Source organism: Astyanax mexicanus, chromosome 8, assembly GCF_023375975.1.
Source record: "Astyanax mexicanus isolate ESR-SI-001 chromosome 8, AstMex3_surface, whole genome shotgun sequence".
NCBI classification, from domain to species: Eukaryota; Metazoa; Chordata; class Actinopteri; order Characiformes; family Acestrorhamphidae; genus Astyanax; species Astyanax mexicanus.
The window spans coordinates 30,095,099-30,117,343 of NC_064415.1; the positions used below are offsets into that span (position 1 = coordinate 30,095,099).

General features: G+C 40.9%; 1 protein-coding gene across 5 annotated transcripts in view; it reads left to right on the top strand.

Moving 5' to 3' along the window:
- LOC103039837 (nuclear factor 1 B-type) overlaps positions 1 to 22,245 on the top strand; it is a 112,339-nt gene that overhangs the window by 46,795 nt on the left and 43,299 nt on the right. The window lies entirely within an intron of this gene.

A 22,245-nucleotide genomic window follows, 5' to 3' on the forward strand; every position in this document is an offset into this window, starting at 1 on the left:
AACAGTAAAACAACTGGCAAAAATTACATTCACATGTAACGCATAGGAGCCCATACAGATCTCCCACAGGTAGATGCAATGTTTTCTGAAACCTCCATGGCACACAACAGCATGCTAGTTTCAATAGTTTACATTAAATTACATTACATTTGGCAGATGCTTTTGTCCAAAACGACTTACAATAATGATGTACATGTAGTATTAAATCTTTTGACCTAAAAAAAAATTCTTCACACTCTCTCGTTTTTTATGAAACCAAAGGTGGTTCTTTTATGGCTTCACTCAAAGAAGTCTTTGAAGATCCTTTATTTTAAAAAGTGTAGTGTAGCTGTTTGGTAATCACTGAACAGCCATTTTAATGAGAGCCATATAAGTAATCACCATGCTAAAATATTTAGGTCTTTACCCTGTTGTGTTCATGTAGTTAGTACATTCCAAAATTTACATTCCATCTGGATGACTTCATCATCTCTCACTGGCCATCCATCCATTGGTCAGTCCAGCTGGACGATGCAGCTTAGAGATCGTAAGTAACAGTGCACATCTATGGCATGCAACGGACGCAGGAAGTGTGCTAATCGCCACCGTGTTCTCCCTCCAGCCCTCCGGCCCAGCGAGTTATGTCTGGGCTCCGTGTAACACTATCTCCAGCAAGGAACACAAAATGGAGGGCTTTGTGAGGGGAGATTAGCTCAGGAGGAGCCCCCGATAAGAAAAAAGCCAAACAAAGGCAACCTGAAAATGTTACAAGCAGGCAAGCACAAACAGGACACATGTCACAGAGCACAGAGCACAGGCCATGCACAGAGATGTTACTGTGCTCACCGGAGCGTGATATTTTATGTAAGTTTCTGAATGTCATTTCCAGTAGATTTTCAATTGATTGAAAATTAAGAACAACTTCAGAAATGGAATCTCCCATTTATCTGTTACTAACCTTCAGGCCTGTCTAAGCCTCATATAATCTTACAAGATTCAAGATCCTCAGAATATATAAAGCTATTAGTATTCTCATGCTCTCCTCGTAGTAAACACATCATAATTAGTTTATATTCTGCTATTCTTTGACTTTTGGCATGTCAGCGTACAAAATTACCTTGAAACCTTAAGTACTTTTGACCCCCAGAGAGCACTAGTTGCAGGTATAATATTTGAAACCTTTGACTACTGGAATGAATGTCCAGGTTTGCAGAACCTGTTAGACTGACTTCAAAATTGGGGGCTAATAGGTATGTAGAATGGTATTTTAGTACTTAAGCAGTGATTGGAGGATGTGAAGTCACCAGTAGTTGCAGTTCTGCTGATTACAACAGAGAGTAAATAAAAGTTGCAGAGTTTTATTCTAGGCATGTCATGCTCGTTTTCACTGTGCGGCTGTGTTGCATGTTGTTGGTGACGTAATCGTAACAGTATTTAGAGGTCATATGCGGCTGTTGGACTCTCAGCTTGACGCAGGGGCCCCTTGTTCTGGTGGCTGAGGCTCATCTGTGCCTTTAATGAAGAGCAGGGGCGCTGCTGTAAGTGCAGCAGAGGCGCAGCTCCTGTCCCCCTGCTCTCACCCGGGCATGCAGCCCGAACACCACCACACACCATATGCGTCAGCCAACCGCAGAAACTCACAGCCATTATAGCTCTCCAGCTATCAGATTGAAACCAGGGAGAGGGGTGTTTCGAGGCAGAGAGGAATGAGTCAGTCCGTGTGTCCTCTTGAAGGATCAAATCCAATTTAGTGAAAAAGGAGAGCCCTTTATTCAGTTTTGGAGGGAGTTGTTTATTTTCTACCTACAAAGCGTGCAAGAAGTTGAAAGTGTGTATGCTTATTTTCTCTTTAATTCATCTAGTTACAGTATTTAGTTTAATAATTTCTAAATCAGGTGTAGTCATTAATAAGTAGGGGTGCACCAAAATGAAAGTAATTGATCAGAATTAATAAAAAATTTGAATAAAAAAAACAAATAACGAATGTGTTTTCGTTAATTTTGCCAATGAATTTTTATTATTGCGTAAATTAAATAGTCTAAAAAAAAGTTGTCATTTTTTTTTTAATTTAAGATATTTATTAAACCCTAAACATTTAATTAGATGCACCAACAAAGAACAGTGTTAATCAGTGTTAACTATTTACTTATTTCACTTATTTAAAAGTGTAATCATAATTTTGGTCAATTTAATAAAGTTTCCAGATTTTTGGTTTATCTTTATTAATAGATAATACATTACATTTTATTTCTAAAAAGGACATTCATTTAAAGTCACTGGATTTTCTTGTTTGCCAGTTAGTGTTGTTTAATAAAAAAAAAAACTCAAGTCTACTGTACATGCAGTTTCCAAGTGGATCATTGGTGCACATACCTCCATGTCTTGAGTTGGAACCGGGACGTGCACACTGATGTTTTTACTACACGGGCCAATGTTTGTGTTCAGAAGCAGATAAACCCCTCTTACTCCTCTACATGTGTTATGGTGGGCTCAACGCATGTGTTCTGCTGAAGCACTGAAAGCCATGCTAATGTATATCTGTGCTAACTAAAACCTTGCGCTCCTACCACCTCCGTTCACTCTGTGAAAGCTCTTTTTCTCTTGCATGTACTTGTAATCAGGAAATGAGCTTGCATACCAGGCTCCAGGCTTGAGAGTCACCTGCTTGAGTAGCTGTAAGCTCTCACTGTATACATGACTGTCAAGCTTCAGAGAATTCCAGCTTTTAACTCTTTCCTGCCTCTTGCTCTCTTTCTGTCATTTAGCTAGGGCAGGGCACAAAGGCTGGCTTTATGCAAAGGTAAAGCTTTCATGTAGCTTGTTGGTGGACAGTTACTTGAAGGAATTCAGAAGTAATTATTTTAAAAACACGTTGGTTGAGTAGATTAATAGCTTATTTTTTATGTTTGGTAAATCATGCTGGTTGCATGATGTTGCTGTAATGCTATTTAGCTTAGCTATGAAAAGCCAGGCAAATGCCTACTTGGCTAATAGATATGCTCTTGAAAGTGTAAAACCCTTGGTCACTTATTGCCAGTCGTATCTAAACCATATCCCGATAAGATTTTCACTTGGTAGTCAAATGCACCTCCTGTTAGTTAGACTGAAATCCGATTAATGTTTGGAATGTCTGTAAACTTTGGTTTTTGTTATTCTATCTCTCTATCGTGACTTCTCCATGATGGTCACTAACCTTGACGTTTGTGTCCAGTTGGTTTTAATCAGGTACTGGAGAAAATAATGCAGTACGTCACTGAGTATTACCAATAGGGCAGTGAAGAATATGCTGGCTATGTTTTTGTTACTGTACAAGCTCTGGAACTTTCTGTACTCCAATCCTATACTGTAAAACCAAGTAGGGCATTCATAAAAGCCTGTATTGAACATATTAGTTCAGCTTATTGCATTACATAGAGACTAATGCGGGTGTTATGATTGTTGGTCCTGTTCGTTTAGCTGGTTAATGAGTTGATGGGGAACTCGGTGGCACGTCTGCCCCCCCACGATGCATGCTGTTCTTCAGTCAAATGCAGTCTGTGGAAATGCAGAGTGAGGAGTGTGTTGAAAGTGTTTCTGTTTATGCTGCCGCTGAAGTAAAGCTGTGTTGATTTAGCAAGCATGATGTCATCTCTACCCTCTTGGGGAGATTGTGTCAATATACACTGCCTGTAAAACGTTTGGGAAAAATCTCGCATTTCAGAATATTTTGAATTTAAACTTGTGTGTTTTCTTTGTTGATTTTGCAGTGACTTGATAAATAGAAAGCAAAATGCAAAGCAGATAAAACAATGGATAAAAATCAGATTATATATATTTGTTGGGATGTCAGCACTCAAAAGCGCTCAAATATTTCTAGTGTTGATTAACACTTCATTGCTAATTATCAATGATTAAAAAAAAGCTATTGTATTTTTTTTACAAGAACTCTGTATGTTTTAGGGGTTTAAGATATGAACAAAAAATGCAATGTGCGATAATGCTGTTGGATATCCCGATATCGATGTAAATACAACAAATAAAATCGTTAATTGTTTTTTAGAACTTGGTTTAGTGCACTCATTTTTCCCAGGCAAATGTGTAGTTTGGTGTTTGTGTGTGTTCACTGTGGACCTCTACTTTGCTCTGCCTCGCTCTGCCTCCAGTCTTGTTAGGTGATGTGAGCACAGTCTGCAGTGTAAAGAGCTCCTGCTGTTGCTGCCTGTGAGTAATGCAATTTGAGTTTGATGCTATTCACCAAGTTATTGCAGCTCTTATAATGTGTTTTTGTGAAAACTCTTATCATAATAATGATAAAAATTGATTAATATTACAGTCCTGGTATGTACAGCCCATATGTGTATATGTAGTTTTTATGTCTATGTGTTCTTTCCAGCCCTTTTACTCGCTTGTTCGTTTCTAGCAGTGGATTTCAGTTAGACGGGATTTGTAAGCTGGTACACACATGCCTGTTTGTTGCTAACACACTGTTGTGTGCTGCGCTTTTGTAAACCCTGCTCGCATTGGGCTAACTGTCGCACGGGATCAGTTCTGAGCACAGGGCGGGAGATCGCAGGAGAAGACTTATCTCCCGAGCAGACGCCTGTCATCTGCTGGGCCTAACAGAGCGCTCTTTCATTCCACCGTCCCCCAAAAGAGGCTCCCAGAGATTTAAGGGCCAGCATTGTTTGTGCTCTGTGATGCTTAATCAGTTTGTATTGGACACCATATTAAAACTTTGGCTGGAGTGGGAAGGGCTTGGACTGGATGCTTATTTGTCCCCTGTGTATCTAAGAAGGAAGGGGAGGGGTACATTTATGTTCTGTTGGCTGTAATTCTGGAGGTCATAGGAAGAGGTTAAATATAAGTTGAAAAGCAGTTCTTTGTATGTTGTGCCTGTATAAGAAATTGTGGGTTATCTTTAAAACTAAACGCTTATATTAGTAAAAGATTATTAAATTTTGTTTCTGTTGTGTCTGATGTTTTATCTTGTTCATGTCTCTTATTAACAATTATAGATCTTATGTAATTCAGGATATACAAGGATACTTTTTGCTTTTTAAATATCTAGACTTGGAAGCAGCATTATTGTGAATAAAAGCAAATTAGACATGCAATTCGTAATATTGTTCAGTATTTCTGTTTCCAATATTTTCGTAATATTGTTCAGTATTTCTTTTTCCAATATTTTCAAATACTTTTAAGTTTAAATGTGTCCATTATGTTTAAAAAGGGACACAGTCAAATTTTTCATGTCATGATATAAGTAAGAAGATTGGAGCATTTTAAATAATATTGGTCTGTAATATATATTTTGGTAGACATATCATAAAGAAGAGAACAGTACCAATTTCCCTTTTGTAGTAAAGACGATGTCATATATCATTAAATTTGACTTACATGACATGTGGCATCCAGTGAAGTGATTATTTGCATGCACCTATTGCAATAGCAATGCTGCAAAAATATACTGTGTGACATTCTCCACAGTTGGCTTGTTTAGTCAAAGGGGAAGGGTATTTGAACATATTCAAATATACAGCTGAGTGAGACGAAGATGAGTTCACATATCAGTGACATTTGAATAGCCAAGCTCATTCCAATATTTTGCAGTGTTTTGCTTTGCTATTGATATCAGCTACTTTTCACACTTAATCTGTATGGGAAGAGTATCTTTTTTGCTTTAGTATCAATACATACTTTTCCACCGATGAAGAATATAATGGTGTGTTAGATCTCCAGTACTCTGCCCCCACTTCCCTCTCCATCTGAGGCCCTTAAGAGCTGATTACACAAATGTTTACATCTTCTACAGAGTGCCAAAGGAGAGATAAAGGGTGGCTGATGCTTATCCCCTTCCCACACAGTAGAAGCCACTAAGATAGAACATAAACCAAGCCTCGCAGGCAGACTTTCATGTCCTCTGATACAGTCGCAGCTGCTCAACTCACACCTTAATTGACAGTTTCCAGATTGGGGTCCCATCGCCGGCTCTGTGTGCCAAATCGCTAAATGCACTCTATGACCACGGGAGTCATGGAAGTCGCAGCAGCACCTTGGCCTAGCCATTGACACAGGGTTTTAATTTAGAGTCATGCTGAAAGTGTAGTGCTTGTTCCTTTTAAATATTTGATGACCCACAGTCGTTCAAGACAGAAATGGCCAGTGTAAAGCACTCACTTGTTTCAGGTTAGTTATGTGGAATTGGAGAACAAAAGAACGGTGTCCATGCACTTTTCAGGGGGACTGGTTGGAGGCCCAGAACAGGGGCAGTGAAGAGGGCTAAATTTAGCCTGATCTCTGGCGCAGTGCTCTACGTGCATAGACTCACAGCACTGCATACAGTACGCATGCTAATGATGTCACTTTTCAGCGCTGGTCGAAGCAGTCAATATGTCCTAGGCCAAATATCACCATTCTAAAAATATCCTTGCACGTACACGTGTGTGTGTGTGGGTTTTTTTTCTGCTGCATTTGGACCCTATAGAGTCTCAATGAGAACTGATCGCTAGTCTAGGAAATGTGATTCAGCAAAAATTCTTTCATTTGCATTTGTAATGTATAGTGGCAAGCTTATGGTCACTAAAAAAGTTAACAAACCTTGCTTGAAACCTTACTAACCTTGCTAACAAAGTTAAACTTACTCCTGTTGATTCAGACTTAAAAAAAACTTTAAAAACTAATTTACTAACATGCCTTTCATTGGCACATGCAGTCCTGGATTCCAGCTTGTGTTATAAGCTGCCGATGTTTTATGATTTGCTGATTTAAACACACAGCAGCCCCTGACACTTGTGGTGTGCACTAAAGGGTTAAGGCTGCAAACGTCTTCCACAGAACTGCAGCTGGCAAGGTTAAATAAGGTGATAGCAAATTGTTTACTTGCTGAAATGTTCTGTCTAGTTTGGCTGGTTTGTCATGAAGCCTGGCCTTCTTGGGGCTGTCGGGAGGGTTGTATAAGTTGTGTTAGAGGCCTGTTATCAGTCTGCGTGGCAGTCAGTGTGATTGTGCTTGCCTTTTAAAGATGTAATTATTGCCTTTGTTTTCTAAAACTGCTTTTCTCAGCGAAAAAGCACACAAGACCTTTGGATAATAAAAAGGGAATCGTTGTAGAACACTTGGAGAGCAAGGCTAATAAAATGAAAGCTAATCCTAGCAGTTAGCGTTCATCCCTCTTCATTTGTTTGCCACTCGGTTCTCCTTGGGTGAAGATCCTCCGGTGACATCGAACAATTTGAGTCAACAGCCCCAAGTGACATCTAATCCATCGGCTCTGCCTTTGCGCGCCCGCTGAGCCGCTCTTATTGTGTTTAAACCAGACTGTGTTGTCTCACCACTTTTATGACCCAGTTTATCTTCCATTAAACGGCCCCTGATAAGGCGCTTGTTTCAAACTGTGCCGCCGCTGCCGGCTGTTTGCTCTTTGCTAACGCTGCTTGCCTGGAGCCCATGTGAGAATCCCTCCCATTTCCCTGAGAACTGAAGTCCCTCTTCTGGAGTTCCTCTTCTTTCTGCTTGGTCCATGTGCTTGCACAGCGCAAGAATGTACCGCCTGGAGAAACGGGGTGAGACACGACTGGGTGATGATGGATGGGCCTTAATATCCTAGCTCAGTCTGCTGGAGTCTGCTGGGCTGTAGAGACTGGAAGCCCGTTCCTTGCTGTGCTAGATACTCGCCTTTCAAAGGTTTTACAAAGACGAGGGTTAATCTGCTGTAAAACAGGCAAACCTTCCTTTACGAGGTGCTAATGATCTGTTAACGCAAAGTAACCAGTTCATTTTGCTGGTTGTTTATTTATTCTCTCCAGGCCAACCAGCTTGTTTCAGCATGTGCCTGTAGTGGAGGAGACTAGTAGTTAGATTTTATATATTTATAAAAAAATATATAAAAAATATATATTGCTTTTTTTCGCATTATTTCTAAGTGAAAATTTATTTTCTTATAAAGATAATGTTTCTGAGAAATAGTTATTTGGAAATGTCTGTTTACATACTACCAAAATCTATTTAATAATGTAGACAAATTTACTTATTTTTAGTCAAAAATTATTTTATATAGCTCTTGCAAATACTTATAACCTGCTGGCTACTTTCTCCAGGCCATTGTGAAAGAAAATAATGATAATTAAATAAAACATGATAGATACAGACTATTTATTATTCAACTTGAGTCTCTAGATTCCTTTAAGATTTATCCATTCAAATTCCAGTTTATATTCAAATTTATCCGTTTAAGTGATGGGGTTTGAGTAAGCTGCAAGTTCTCTGCAGCAAGCTGAAAACATTTTGGGTCTTGTGGAGTGCCTGTAGCCTGTTTTGATGGTATCTTTGTATCCTGGTATCTTGATCTGATAGTATCTGTTTACTTTGCGCAGGAACTTTTGTCTGTAGATGTACAGGTTTGGTTTACACAGTGCTGTAACCTAATGCGAGTGCATCAGGGCAACAGTGTTACTCAATTAGCTATCGCTGTCCTGAGCGCTCGGGTAGCCGCGGCAGATGCGTTTACGGGCAGTTGTTGTGTTTATGGTTTCCTCTGCAGAACCTCTTATTAAGGGCAGGGGATAAAACGAGACGTGATTTAGAGAGGCCCGTCACAATGCGAGTGGCCACAGCCTGTCGCTTCCTACCTTTGTGTGGACGAGGACCCAGAGGTGGGGCAGCGGATGCACAGCCCCTGCCCCCGGCCCAGCAGAGGGAAGGAAACTCAGTGTCAAAGGCGGCCCTGTTATCTGAGGCAAAGGCACACTCTTTAGAGCAGCAGCTGTGTGTTAGGGAGTAGATACAGCAAAGCAGGGGTGTAATAATGCACTACGAATCTATATGCAGGCGTTACTGAGTGCAACATTTGTATGAACATTATCAGAAAATGAGTTTCTCTTGAGTTTTTTCGAAAAGCATTAAGACTGTGATGCAAATGATACAGTAAACAAAACAATAATATGTTAATAAGTTAAGTGAATTATTGCCCTTCAGTGGCATGTGTAAAAGGGGGTAGGATGTATGAACAGTGGCAAGTGAACAGTCAATTCGTTGAAAAAAAAAAATTGATGTGTTGGAAGCAGGAACAGTTGGCAGATATGAGCATCCGACTGACTTTTGACAAGAGCCAAATTGTGATAACCAGATGACAGGGTGAGACATCTATAAAACAGCAGGTTTTGTGGGGTATTCCCAGTAACGTCCTCAGAGGTTCTGTTTTGGCAGCACAAGTGGACTTACACAATATTAGGCAGGTTGGTCAGTGTATTATTTACTATTTTTGATTCAGTTTATCCAGAACTTCTTACAAATATGGTAGAGTTACTGAATTTTTGGAAATTCTGGGTAATCTGTGTGAATACCTTATCAAGTAACAGTTGATACAGTTTAATATTTTGTGAACCACTGAAATATTTCCTAAACCAAAACTGAATCAAAAGTCAAACGATTTGCACCTCTGCAAAAATTTACAACAAACCCTTCGGTGTTTTCTTTTAAAAAAAGTTTTTTTGCCTCCTGTCCTCGAGCGGGCTTTGCCCACGAGAGAGGTGCAGCAGGACCTGAGCCGTCTTTCAGCTTCCCTCTGCAGTATTTGTTTTTGCTCAGGCTGCTTGGTGTGCAGGGTTTTCTAATAACCTTGAGAGAAGCCTGTGCAGGCCCCAGTTCAACGAGTGCATATGGCATATTTCTGCTCACTGTGCCGAGGCTGCCCCCTGACAGAGGCCCCCCACCCCTCACACGCGTGCGCGCGCACACACACACAGAGAGGTTCTCCTGTGCTAAAGAGTGCTCCCTGCAGACTGTTGCTGTACGGCTTCTCACAGACTCCATGAAGGAAATGCATTATGTGTAAAAGGAATTCCATATGGTGACATACGATCTGTGTAATTCCTTCAATTGATAAAAAAGCCCTACCTTTGCGTGTACCGTTCTTTGTGTGCTCAGCATGAATAGCTTAAAAGAAGCCTCCCACTGTTTTTCTTTCTTTTTTCCCTCCCTTTCCTTTCCGCTGCTTGTGTCTTGGCCTGACTGAGGCCTCTGCATTACTGCACTGTCCGTGCTGTGACTGTGTGGGTTCCAGAGTTTGCCATGGCGAATGTTTGCAGACAGAGGCCCGGGGTGTTCCAGGTAAGCCGTGCCAAACTCGAGTGGCTTGGACGGGGCCCGCACGCGGCGGAAGGGGAAGTGTTTCAGCGCCTCTGCCAACCCACCCTGGGACGGCAGCCGAAACCCTGCTGCCTGCTGCCCGTGTCAGCACTGAGTCTGGGTTGTCACCAGGGCTGCACGATATGGACGATAATATCATGCTGCCACATGTTGTGATTGTGATATGCCTTGCAATATTTTAAACAACACAAGTATTACCACTCTTGAGGCATTATTAAACCACACATTGCAAAAGCTGCACACATTTAAACATACACGCTTCAGCAGATTTCTTTAGCAGTAGTTGCAGTATTATTTTTTCTTACCATCACACTCAACTACAATGTTGCCACAAATTAGAATGACTCATATTGTCTTGCAATGTTTTGCATTAGACCTTATAAATACTTTAGGTTTTTACTTTTTTTTTTTTTTTTACAACTAATTCCATTTGCAGCTTGCTATCAGAGGATATCCCTAGTTGCAATACAGCACCAGGCATACCAGACAAGCACCAGTTTATGAAGGGGAAAAGCCTCACTCTTTAGAATTGAGGGCTGGGGATGTATGTATAAGTGAACCTTTGCCAAGAGTATGGATTTCTGAGCCTCATCCAATTGTGGCCCTTTGATATCCTCTCCAGTTCCCATGATGCAACTGCGCATCCAGCTCTAGCACAGATAACATTTTACAGCCTCTGGAGTTCAGCCTATTCAAGCGACGGGGGAGTATCACTTTTGCATCGGCCTTTAATGTTGGAAAACTAAAAGATTTATTACATAGAAAACACATTTTTGGGATGTTGATGCTTACGCTGGTTACAGTCTGGTTACATTTGCAAAAGCAGTCCTAATTGGAGAGAAACAAACGGCTAGTGTTTTCCCACATGCAGTGAGGCTGGAAAGAAACATGACTTATGGGGCTTATAGTTCAGTAGCCTAAACTTATGGATCTTGTCTGGGCGAGCCGTAAGAATTATATTGCCTTTTAGCATGTTAGCATATACATTTAGCAAATGCTTTCATGTTTTTCATTTGCAGTTTACTGGACAGGTTATTATTATTTTCAGCTTCAGAAAGAGATATACACCAGGAACTTGTGAGCTTGGTAGTGTGAAACAATGCATGTTTCCCCTGTTAAGAAAATAGACTTACATTGGCAACATGTGCTGCATTCCATCTAGACTTACAAAAACAGAAGAGGCTTCTCGTGTACCCAGAGAACAATTTCAATACTCATTCGAGCGGTGTGTAATTTTTACTTACTAACAACATGAGACGAGGGGGGTTGATCAAACATCTACACATTTATGGCAGTGCCACACAGGGCTGAGAAGAAAAAAAAGGCCAGTAAAGCTTAGCTGGGTTTTTCCTCAGACGGTGGAAAATGGCTGCAGGCAGTAATAATTAATGTGCAGGATGGTAGCATACCTGGGTTGTTAAAAAAAGAAGAAGAAAGATCTTAAAAGTGTTCTGGCTTTCTGCATTCTTCTATGGTTGAAGATACAGGGGTGCGCTTTACAGCTACCTCTGCAGTAAGGACCAAGTTGGAAACAACGTGTGTTGTCTAGAACAGCGGCAACATGGTCAAGCTTAAAAGGTGTTAGGGAACAGAATGGACAGGTAGCAGCAAAGCTCTATAAATCTAATCACTTAGTACAGTGAGTAACAGAACAGCCAATCTTTCCCCTCCCTTCTTTTCCTTCTTCCCCTGCTTTCCTCACTGGCTAGTCCTGTTACGCAAGCAAAATGTGTTCCATACAACATAAACAAGAAGGCCTCACTTTCCCCAATGCTGTTTAGCTTCCGGAACAGAGCTGGACGACCGTCCACCCCCACCTCTTCCCGTGGCCGGCCTCGACCTCTCGCTCACCATTACTGATAAACTCAAAACGACATGCTCAGATTACTGCAGAGAGCCAGGCGGCAGATTTGGCTGTGAAGAGAGCGTAAAGACCCCTGCCGTTAGGTCGAGTCGATGATACCAAGGAACAGAGCGAGTGGCGGAAAGATCAAGAGGGTGGGGATAAAAAAAAGGAGAAAAAAAACATGGACAGAGAATTCCGGAGCCATGACATGGAAAAGCTGACTGACCAGTAGGGGTGGTCAATATGAATAGTTAATATCGCTGTATTTAGAACTCTGTCTGAAAACTGTCTGCGCATTAAAAATACAATAATATTTTAATGCTTCATTTGGCTCACTCATTTTGTATATTATGGGACTGCATCACATCATACTGTTTCTACCAGTTCTACTGAGTGGGTGAGAATCTTTGTTCAGTCTGGATGTTGCATGCATGTGAAGGAGAAGATTAATTGCTAGGTCTGGGCAAAATCTCATAAATTTCAATATGTTCAAAACCATTAAATATCACATATGAAAAATGACTATAGGGTACCATCTGTGTGTGAATTAATTGAAATAAATGTGTATGGGTCGTTTTGTGGAATTTAGTTTTAAGCGGCATGACACCCAACGGAGCACTGTCTTGGGCTAATTATGCCATAGACACATTACAATTACACAAGCTGCATAATACATTTATTTCACGATTTTTAACAACATAATATAATGCAACTTGATGAGTCAGTGAAATACCACGAAAAATCCAACTATGTTTATTATATTTGAAAGATGTCAGATATGTCTTTAGATGTTTAAATATAAAGCTTGCTGTAGTTTGGGTGTTATCATAATACATTATTAAGGTTTTCGTCATATTCTATATCGTCTTTTCTCCTAAGCATATCAAGATATGCATTTTTAGTCATATTGCCCAGCCCTATTACCTACTTACAAAGTATAGAGATTAACTTGGCTCGTGGGAAATTGAGAACTGGCATTTTGAGGTCAAACAAAGAAAGGAATGTGCCATAGTTCCTAACACTTAGTCTCGTCATTGCCTTAAGCTCTGTCCTGACTTCCTCTCTTGCCCTCTCCCTCAGTTTAGCCACAGGGAAGTTTGTTAAGAAATCCCACCTTTTGAGGTGCTGTTGTATGAACAGCCCTGGTCTGCATTAGTCTGTATGACAGCTGGGCATTGTTCTCCATATCATTCCAGCGCTCTGACACTGTGCCAGAAAAACTGAAGTGCACACAAAAGGCCTTTTGCATTCCCAGCCCCTATGGCATGGGAGTGAGTTTGCTGCCATGCTGTGCAGGGATGCCTGGTATAACTTTTATGCTGCATAACATGAGATTACAGAAAGAGCAACACTGTTTGTACTATTTGCAGTTCATGGCCAGCTTTTTTCTTTCACAAGACTTCCTCTTGTACTTTATGTATATGTTTATTTGAGATGTGATAACATGATATGTGGCTTTGATTTAGTTATCATGGGAAATACATTTTTAGGTGAGTTGTTCATTTAAATAGGGAAAACCTCACTAAGAATGAAACCTTATACTGTAGAGCCAATAAATGCAAACCACATCATTACTTTAAAAGTCAAAAGCAAGCTATAATGCAAAAGATTTTGTGTGCTAAAATCATTTCGGATTTTTTGACATGATATGATTAATTTGATCAAATTGGTAAACTTCTCAATTAAATGAAATTCAGTGATGTTTTAAGGTTTCTGCCTTCCAATCACATTTTGGAAAAGTCAATTACAGCAAATGAAGTCATTGCCGTTTTGCACCAGAGTAAAATAAGATTATGCTATGGTCATGGCGCAGATGCTTGTGTAAGACGTTTAGTTAATAAACGACATCTGCTTAATGCCAGGCTTTGTGTAACATTGTTTATGGTTTTGGAACAACAGAATCTGAAATTCATTTAGCGGTTCCTCCTCTCACTGTCGCCCATATAAACTGAGCGCCGGAGCCAAACCACATGTTGTTACTGCTGCAGCCCAGGGCCGCCCCGGCAAGCATCAAGAGCACATGGCGGATTTGTCTTCCTGAATGCATGCCAGGGAGGAGGGACCCTGCAACTAACAGAACATGAATTATGGGATTGCATCTGCCCATCCTGGAGGGCTACCCACCACTCTCTGCGACCACCGGTCGGCAGGATCAGCCCATTGGCTGCTTGCCCGCTTTCTGACCTTGCAGCGGGCAGCACAGGCTCTCCAGAGTGGAATGAGAGCCTCCTTCATTATGCTCGTATTAATCATCAGCCACTGGCCTGCCGCCTCTCTTTGCAGGAGAGCCTTTATCAGGGGAATGCTGCCCTGCCTCAGCAAGCTGCTTCATCTACAAGCAGTGCCCCTTTCTTACAAGCATGACTAACTGTTGTAGCTGATGTTCCTCAAATGTAATTTCAGTGTCTCCTGTGCAAATACAACCTAGAAAGTTAAAGGATGTTACTGATTCTACAAAGCCGCTTCTGGCTTACTCAGGTAAAGGTCTTAAATAAGTTGTTTGGCAAAAAATACTATCTACTGTGAATTAGAAAGCTATGAAATGACTAGCTTTCTAATCTGATTTCTGACAATCTACGGCATATTGGTAACAATAAAATGGGCCAAATGGAAAGGCAAATGTCTGCAGCCAAGCCAAAGTATGTCAGAAGTTTGTCACACACATCTATTACCTGCTAGCTCCATCAGCCTTATGGCTCAAGTGAAGAACCAACCTGTCGAGTACCAGGTGGAACTATAGCTACGCCACCCAGTGCCTTCAATGCTGAAAGTTATGGCAGTTTGATTTAGTGCATGCCTGGGTTGGGCATCACAAAGGCCCACTGCAGACTGAACTCATTAGCTAGAGTAATCTTTTACTGGTGTAGCCTGGGCTTAGAAGACCTCAAGTCTGTGGAGACGTTGGAGTGTACCAGCTCTGGGCATGTAAAGAAAATAAACACAGCAGAGGTTAGTGAGTTTGATGTAGAAAGAGGACTTCAGATAAAGATTAATTTTCTTTACCTGGCCATCTGCTGACATGATATCTCCATCTGCTGCAATCTTTTGCTGATAAAGTCAGCAAGACCCTGTATGACCCTGTGTTTCATAAGCTATATGCTTTTGGATTTGTATTGCTCAATGTTTTTTCATTAGAAGTAGGAGGACAGGTTAAACAGCACAATTCTGCAGGTTTACTTTGTGTAGTGTTTTAAATGAAAAGCGTGAAACAGGAGTGGTGTTCTGCATTCTACATTGTTTGTAGTGTTCACATTGTCTAGAAGAGACACTACTTTATTGGTGCCTTTCCTTGTCAGTGACTGTTGATTATATGGCTGCTGACACCTTCTGAATCTATAATTCAGGTTTTCTGTATATTCCTTTATACCTGTATATCATGCAGTGTCAGAAACCCCCATTAGTTCCATTAAGCATATTTTATGAATGAGAGAAAGAAGGCTTTATATATCAAGAGCACATTGCCGGTAATTGAGTGTTATGGCAAGCAAGAGACCACACAGGACACCTGCAGCATCTATTTTCACTTGGGCGAGTGTTTTTCGCTCTGAAATTAGCAGAGTTGCAGCACTATAAAAGTGCTTAGACATCTGTTGGCTATGTCGGGAGTCTGTTTTTATGTTTGTAATGACACATTAAACTCAGCACCTCCCCCATGTCTCGTTCCATGTGCCGGTGCCAGCGGAGCAGTCTAAATGAGTGCACGCTTTGTTCCTTTGTCTGTTTCGGGCCAAGATCTTGCCTTAGATGTGGCATTATATGATCCAATAATTCCTTCAGCATCCTAATTAGGGTTTGTGTGTGTGTGCATGTGGGAGTGTTTGTGTGTGTGCGTGCGTGTGTGGTGCGCGTGTGTCTTTGTGTACGAGCGCGCATGTAAACGGTGGCTGTCACCTCCGGCCCGGCTGGACAGGGGCCACACTGCAAGACTCCACCTCCTCCACCCTGGCACCTTGCCCCGCCTTCTCATGCTGGAGCTGGCAGCGTACCGGCCGTCTCGTCTTGCTCTCCACAGACAAGCCTGGCCAGCAGCTGAGCCTGGCACAGCCACAACCTGCGGCATGAGGAAACTTTGTTGCATAAGGGACCTTCTTAATCCTTTCCTATTTAGAAGCATGCTCTCAGATACCCTTTGAAACACCTGTAATCCGTTTAGATCAATTTTCCTCCATCTTTACAGGCTCTCAGTAAGACTTATGTAGTCATGTCTGATCAGTCATAAAGTTTTAGGTAGTATGTAGTGTGTTACCTCAAAATGTATTTGACTGCCCTTACAGCCTGTGAGTAAAAAGACTATTATATAATAGTTATTATCATTAAATATGCTTTATAAAATTGTATTAACTTATTCTTGTCCTAAGTATACAGTTTGGACTCAATACAATTTTATGATACTTTTCATGAAATAATTATTTAGTGTTAGGTTGATGGCAGTCTTAGTCCACAGGCACTACATTATTTATGGGATGTTTACATATATACATATATTTTTTATTTTATTATTTTTTGTCAAAATGAAATAAAAATACATTTTAAGTTTTTGTAAGCTTCAACATTTTGACAACCTGTTTAGACTTCTTTTCATTCCATTTCAAAATAACTGAAATGGCAGAGTGTCACTGATGATGCACCAGAGGCTTTCAGTCTGTAACGTTCTGTGTGGATACTGTCAGAGAAACAGTTAATACAACATGTCCTGACAGAGCGAACATAGTTATGTAGTGAGGCAGCATTTCACAGTCACAACTCATGCATACAAGAGCTGCCAGTGTCCCAAAAGACGCTATCCCCATTTTACTTTGAGTTCAGGTTCTTTTGAATTGAATTGGTTTGAATGTGCTTTTTGAATATGTGTGGGATGATGTAACTGAGGTTATGAGAAAGAATGCAGAAGTGGCAGCAGATCCAGCAGCTGTAATACAAGCCCAGTGGAGGATCAGATATAATTTGTGTGAATGATCATTGGTTTTAGTCCTGCAATCCAGGCTGAATTAAAGTCTGGCCATATCTCAAGGCTGCATTACAGCATTGTAATTTTGTAAGAAAACCTTGCATTTCCAGTGTTAGATTTTCGAGTCCTTGCTATTGGGTGGGATTTGACAAAAATAAACAAATTAATACATAAATAAAATGTTAACATGACTTTTATCAAAGTAAAGTTGGATAATTTATACTGATCAGTTTGTCCTCCAGGATTCTGGCTAAATAGACAGCCTCTTATAATCCCCACTGAGACAAGAGCACACTTTTATGACTGACTCTACTTTACAGCATCTGTCACTGACTGACATTCATTACATTAATTGAGAAATTTTTCAAGAAGTTTGTAGGGACAGACATAATTTGTAGGCATTTTTGGCAGTTTTTCTATGGCTTTCTATTATGTTCTTTATATCAATATCTGAATGATATTGTCTCAACTGAAATTAAGTAGTATATATTGTGGTTTAAGATGTGACCATATGAAGTGCAAAATGAAAGGTTTTTCAGAATTTGAGGGATTTCTACAACTATCATGACTGCTTGTCTGTCCCAAAAACAGTACATTCAAAATTGAACCTTTTTTTTTTCATAAAAAAAAAACTGTCCTTTCTCTCAAATTTGCATCGAATCAGGAAGGTACTGCATTTAGAGTGTTTGATAAGAGTCAGTAAAGCCGGATCTCAGGTTTGAAGTTATTGTTCTAGACCTGTCACTCTATACTCTATGTAAAGCAACAGTTTAAGTGTCATGTTGGTGATACATCTTATGACAGGATCTAAATTAATGGGTTTTAAAGGTGTATCCAGGAAATCCATCTGTTTTTCTTCTCTACAACTTCTACTATATCAAGTTCTACAGGTTCTACTAAGTTACATTATTGTTTGAAATAGCCAGTTAAAATTTTATGACCAATTAACAGATGAAAAGAGATGCTGGATATTACATGAGTAAAATTTCTTCAAAAATACTGTTTACTATATGTAAAAACTTGTCACTACATGATTTCTTTACGACAGCACTACTTTACTCTGCTATATATTGTGAGTTATAGTATCACTATAATCACAGTGATATATTTTGTCTATGTAATGCAGCCCTCTGCTGCTGTTATCCTGCACCCGTCTGACTTGTGCAAAGTGTGAGATGAAAGAAAAAAGCTGCTCTGTTAAAAGGCCTGTCTGAGTCTGGTGGTCTGAGTGCATGAGACTGCACTAGCCTACTGACCTCTTATACACATTCACACACACACTCTCTGTCATCCAGCCCAGCCATGACCCCCCCCCCCTCCCTCCCCATCGATGGGCTCCCTGTTGTGTCATTCACAACTGCTCTTTCGCTCTCTCTCTCTTTCTCTCACACACTCTCACAGTCCTGCGCTCTCTCTCTCTCAGACTTCTCCTTCACTTCTTCTCCCTGTCTGCCCCCCTCCACCCTTGTCTCTCCTCCTCTTAACTACTTGTGTGGAGTTAATGGACTGTTTTGGCTGGGCTCCAGCCGCTGAGTGTCACCTCATTAGTGTTCCTCCAGACAGGAGCTCGTACGGCGGAATGTCATTGGTTCCCCCCTGCCACCACCACCTCTATGAATGGGGAAATGCGCATGCATAATTAAATCTATAGTCTCACTCTCTCTCTCCCTCCGTCTCTGCCTCTTTCTTCGCCCACCTCCCCTCGCCTGGCTTGCGACAGCTACAAAAGGCCTGTTGGCCCATTGCCATGGCCGAGGATGGATCAGCCCGAACCTCCTCCGCTCCCTCCTAACCCCCCTGCGTCCCCCCGGCCGTACCCATGACTCCACACACACTCATGCAAATGGGCCGCTCACTCAGCCAATCAACTAACAATACACATCCAAGTGGCGTGCTGTCACTGTGAAGAGGAGATACCCTGATGAGATGTCATACAATTTCAGCCTTTGCAATCTTTGCTGCTACTATAAATACCCTGTGGACAAACACAGGAGGGTAGGAGCGGTGTGCTAATTCAGTTTAATTTGGAACTAATATTATAAACTCACTTTTAATTCAACTCAACTAACTTCTACGTATCAAGTCACTGATAGTAAAATCCTTCCTTATTTGATGCAGTATGTTAAATAATGGGCAACTAATAAATTTTTTTTCACTGCAAACTACAGATAATTTACAAATTAAAAATATATATTTTAATAGACTTTGTAGACTTTAATCTATAGACCTCAACATACATAGACCTCAACATGCGATGTGTTGCATTTTCCACAGATATCCCCCAAATGCACCAAGTTTCTATGTGAGTTTAGTTAAATGACTTGATGTATGGCTGCAGTGCTGAGTGCACTCTGCTCTTTTTGTCACCGAAATGTGGAGCCACACAGTGCTGTCAGTGTGACACTGTCGTTTGTCATGTGACTGATGAGTGTGTGTTACTTCAGTGCTGGACTGACGGGGCTAACACATGTACAGCAGCACTCTCCACATGATGCTGTGTGTGTCAGACTGTGCTGGACTTTGTTAACACACATACAAATCAATACTGTAGGCTTTGTCCCCAAATGAGTAGTCTACACAGGCAATACAATGCAGCTCTGAAAGAGAAACTTGTTTTTGAAAACAGCATGCACACACAAACAATAGCACTTAGCCTTGTTGATCTGGTTTCTTTTTCTCTTACTTAACAGGCCTGTCTTTTCTGTGTTCTTGTTTTACTGCTGTTTTCCTTCCCTCCTCCCTCTCTGTACACACTTTTAGTCATCTCTCTATATCCTGAATTTATCTAGTCCTTTCAAGACCTTCAGTTAAGTGTTTAAGTGTAGCCACAAAGAGAGACCAGGGTGATAACTATTTTTTACATTATTTATTAAGTTATTTTTATCATCTTGTCATTTTATCATTTGCATGTCTGTGCATGTGTGTGTCTGTGTGAGTTGTATCCTTCCAACCTTTTGGCCCCAGTGAACAAACTGGAGTTCTAATCCAATCAGAGGCCATAATAAAAACCGTCTTGTCTCAATTACACTGGAGAAGATTCTCCTCGCACAGAGAGAGGCCACTTCTCTACAAAAAAGAACCAATTCCACTGAGAGCCAACACTGAATACCCCACTAAATACCCCTTTCACATACTATGTGTACTGTAACAGCTACTGTAATTTTATTAATGTTTACATAGCTACTATAATACACACAGATTGTCAAAAACAAATGCAGGTTTAGCAACTAAAAGTGATAATGAAATACTGATTCATTTAAGCATAGCCTCCCCCACAGATATGCAGGTACTTTATGCAAACAAGAATACTGTAAGTTATGCGTGCAGCTCGAGGCCATGTTTGATGTTGATTCTATCTGGAGAAAATACATACAAATAAATAAACATATGTCAAATAAATCAGAAAATATTACATTTGAAAAAACAAAAATGGTTATAACAGACAGGTTAACTAATAAACACACTAGAGACAGTAAAACAAAAACAATGGCAAAAGCTATGTTTGTATATTTGAGAGTAATGTACATAGTTTAATACTGTTTTTTACTATGATATAAAGACTGATACTTTTTGATAAAGAAAGTCAGATTTATGTATTTATTTATTTTTATTGGCTGTGTACATAGTATTGCACTGAGCTGTGATGTAAACTGAAAGTTTAGTAGACAGACTATATTCACTTATTTCAGTGAGCTACGCGTGAGAAACACGTGTTCAGTGGCTGAACCTCCGAGGGTTAATTCAAGCATAAAGAGGTGGCAGGACTTCATCACAAGATGGCTGCAAGTCTGTCTTTGTGTCGGCTTTCAGAGCAGATGCTGCTAACATGGCACTGGCTTTGGCATTGCCCACCACTCACACTGCTCTGGGCGCCAAGGGGCGATCAGGGCCAGAATGCTCTCTCTCTTTCTCCATGTCTCTCTCTCTCTCTTGCTCTCTCTTTCAGTCTCTGCCTGCCAGGATGCCTTTTCTCCTTCTATCTGTGTTTAGGTTACGGCTCGCTCCGATAAAGAGCCTGGTGTTTTATCAACACGAGCCAGGAGGGAGAGGAGGAAGAAAAAAATGATAGAGGGAGCACAAAAGAGAAAGAAAATACTAGACGAAGAGAGCAAGAGAAAAACAGGGAGATTAGAGGTGTGTTTGAGAGATATATCAAAAGTAATTACAGAGGCAAAGAAAGATTGAGAAAAATGGTGACAGTGATGGGAATATAAATACAGACTGATAGAGAGAGATAATGGAGTGATAGAGAGAGAAAGAGAAAGGTAAACAGTCGTTCAGCAAGATCCGTCTGAGCAAATTTGTGTGTTTGTGTGTGTGAGAGTGTGTGTGCACTGAAGTCACAGCCGTGTGTCATGAGGTCATAAGCACCGAGTAGAGCCAGTACCAAAATACTGATGAATGAATATACACACCAACAGACAGAAAGACACACACACACACACATACACACTCTTTGGGTGTCACTTAGCCACAGGCAGTATTTACACTAGTGCAGCTGTATTGCTTAAAACATTTGGGCCAGGACAGCCCGCAATTAGGAGATATTTCTGTCTCTTTCTCTCTCGCGTGCTCTCTATCTCTCTCTCACTCATTTTCTTTCTCTCACTTGCTCTCTCTCTTTTTCTCGCTCCCTCACGGTTGGCTCAGAAGAAGGAGAGAGAGAGTTCTTGGCTAAGGCCGATTTCTCTGGCAAGCGCAGCAGTACGTGTGCAGGCCTCTCTAAAATGGCTGCCAGACGCCTCCTCCTGAAATGTCGACGGTATGCATGCGCCTCGTCGCTTAATGTGTGTGTGTGTGTGTGTGTGTGCATGTGTGAGAGAGAGAGAGAGATACAGTCCAGTCCGCAGAGTGAGCGAAGAAAAGTTGCTAAAGTATGTGATAGCTCTCGACGAAGCACAAAGCAGAGACAAGAGGTTGGGTGGGTTTAGCACGGAGACTGTGCCAAGTGTAGGAGTTGCAAGTTTTCTGGGTGTTTGTTTGAGGTGCGGTGGGAGGTATGCCGCATTTTTTCCACAGAAAGACTCCTGCGTTGCTGGCGAAAAAACCTTTTCTACCCAAGGATTTCTTTGCAAATGTGGCTTGTATGAGAGGAATGATAATCTTTTCTTGGGTGGTGCATCAAAAGACTGATACATCAACTGACTTTTCTTCTCCTTCCCCTTTTCTGTTTCTTCGGTCTCAATGAAAAAGAAAGCGGAGAGACACAGGTGACTTGTGTCCTGTGGCTCTGACATAACACCTGCTTTACTAATGTTACAGGAAAGCTAAAGCTGAATGCCAGCTATTAGCCCAAAGCAGCCAGCCCGGTCCAATTCTAATTACAGAGAGATTAAATATACATAAT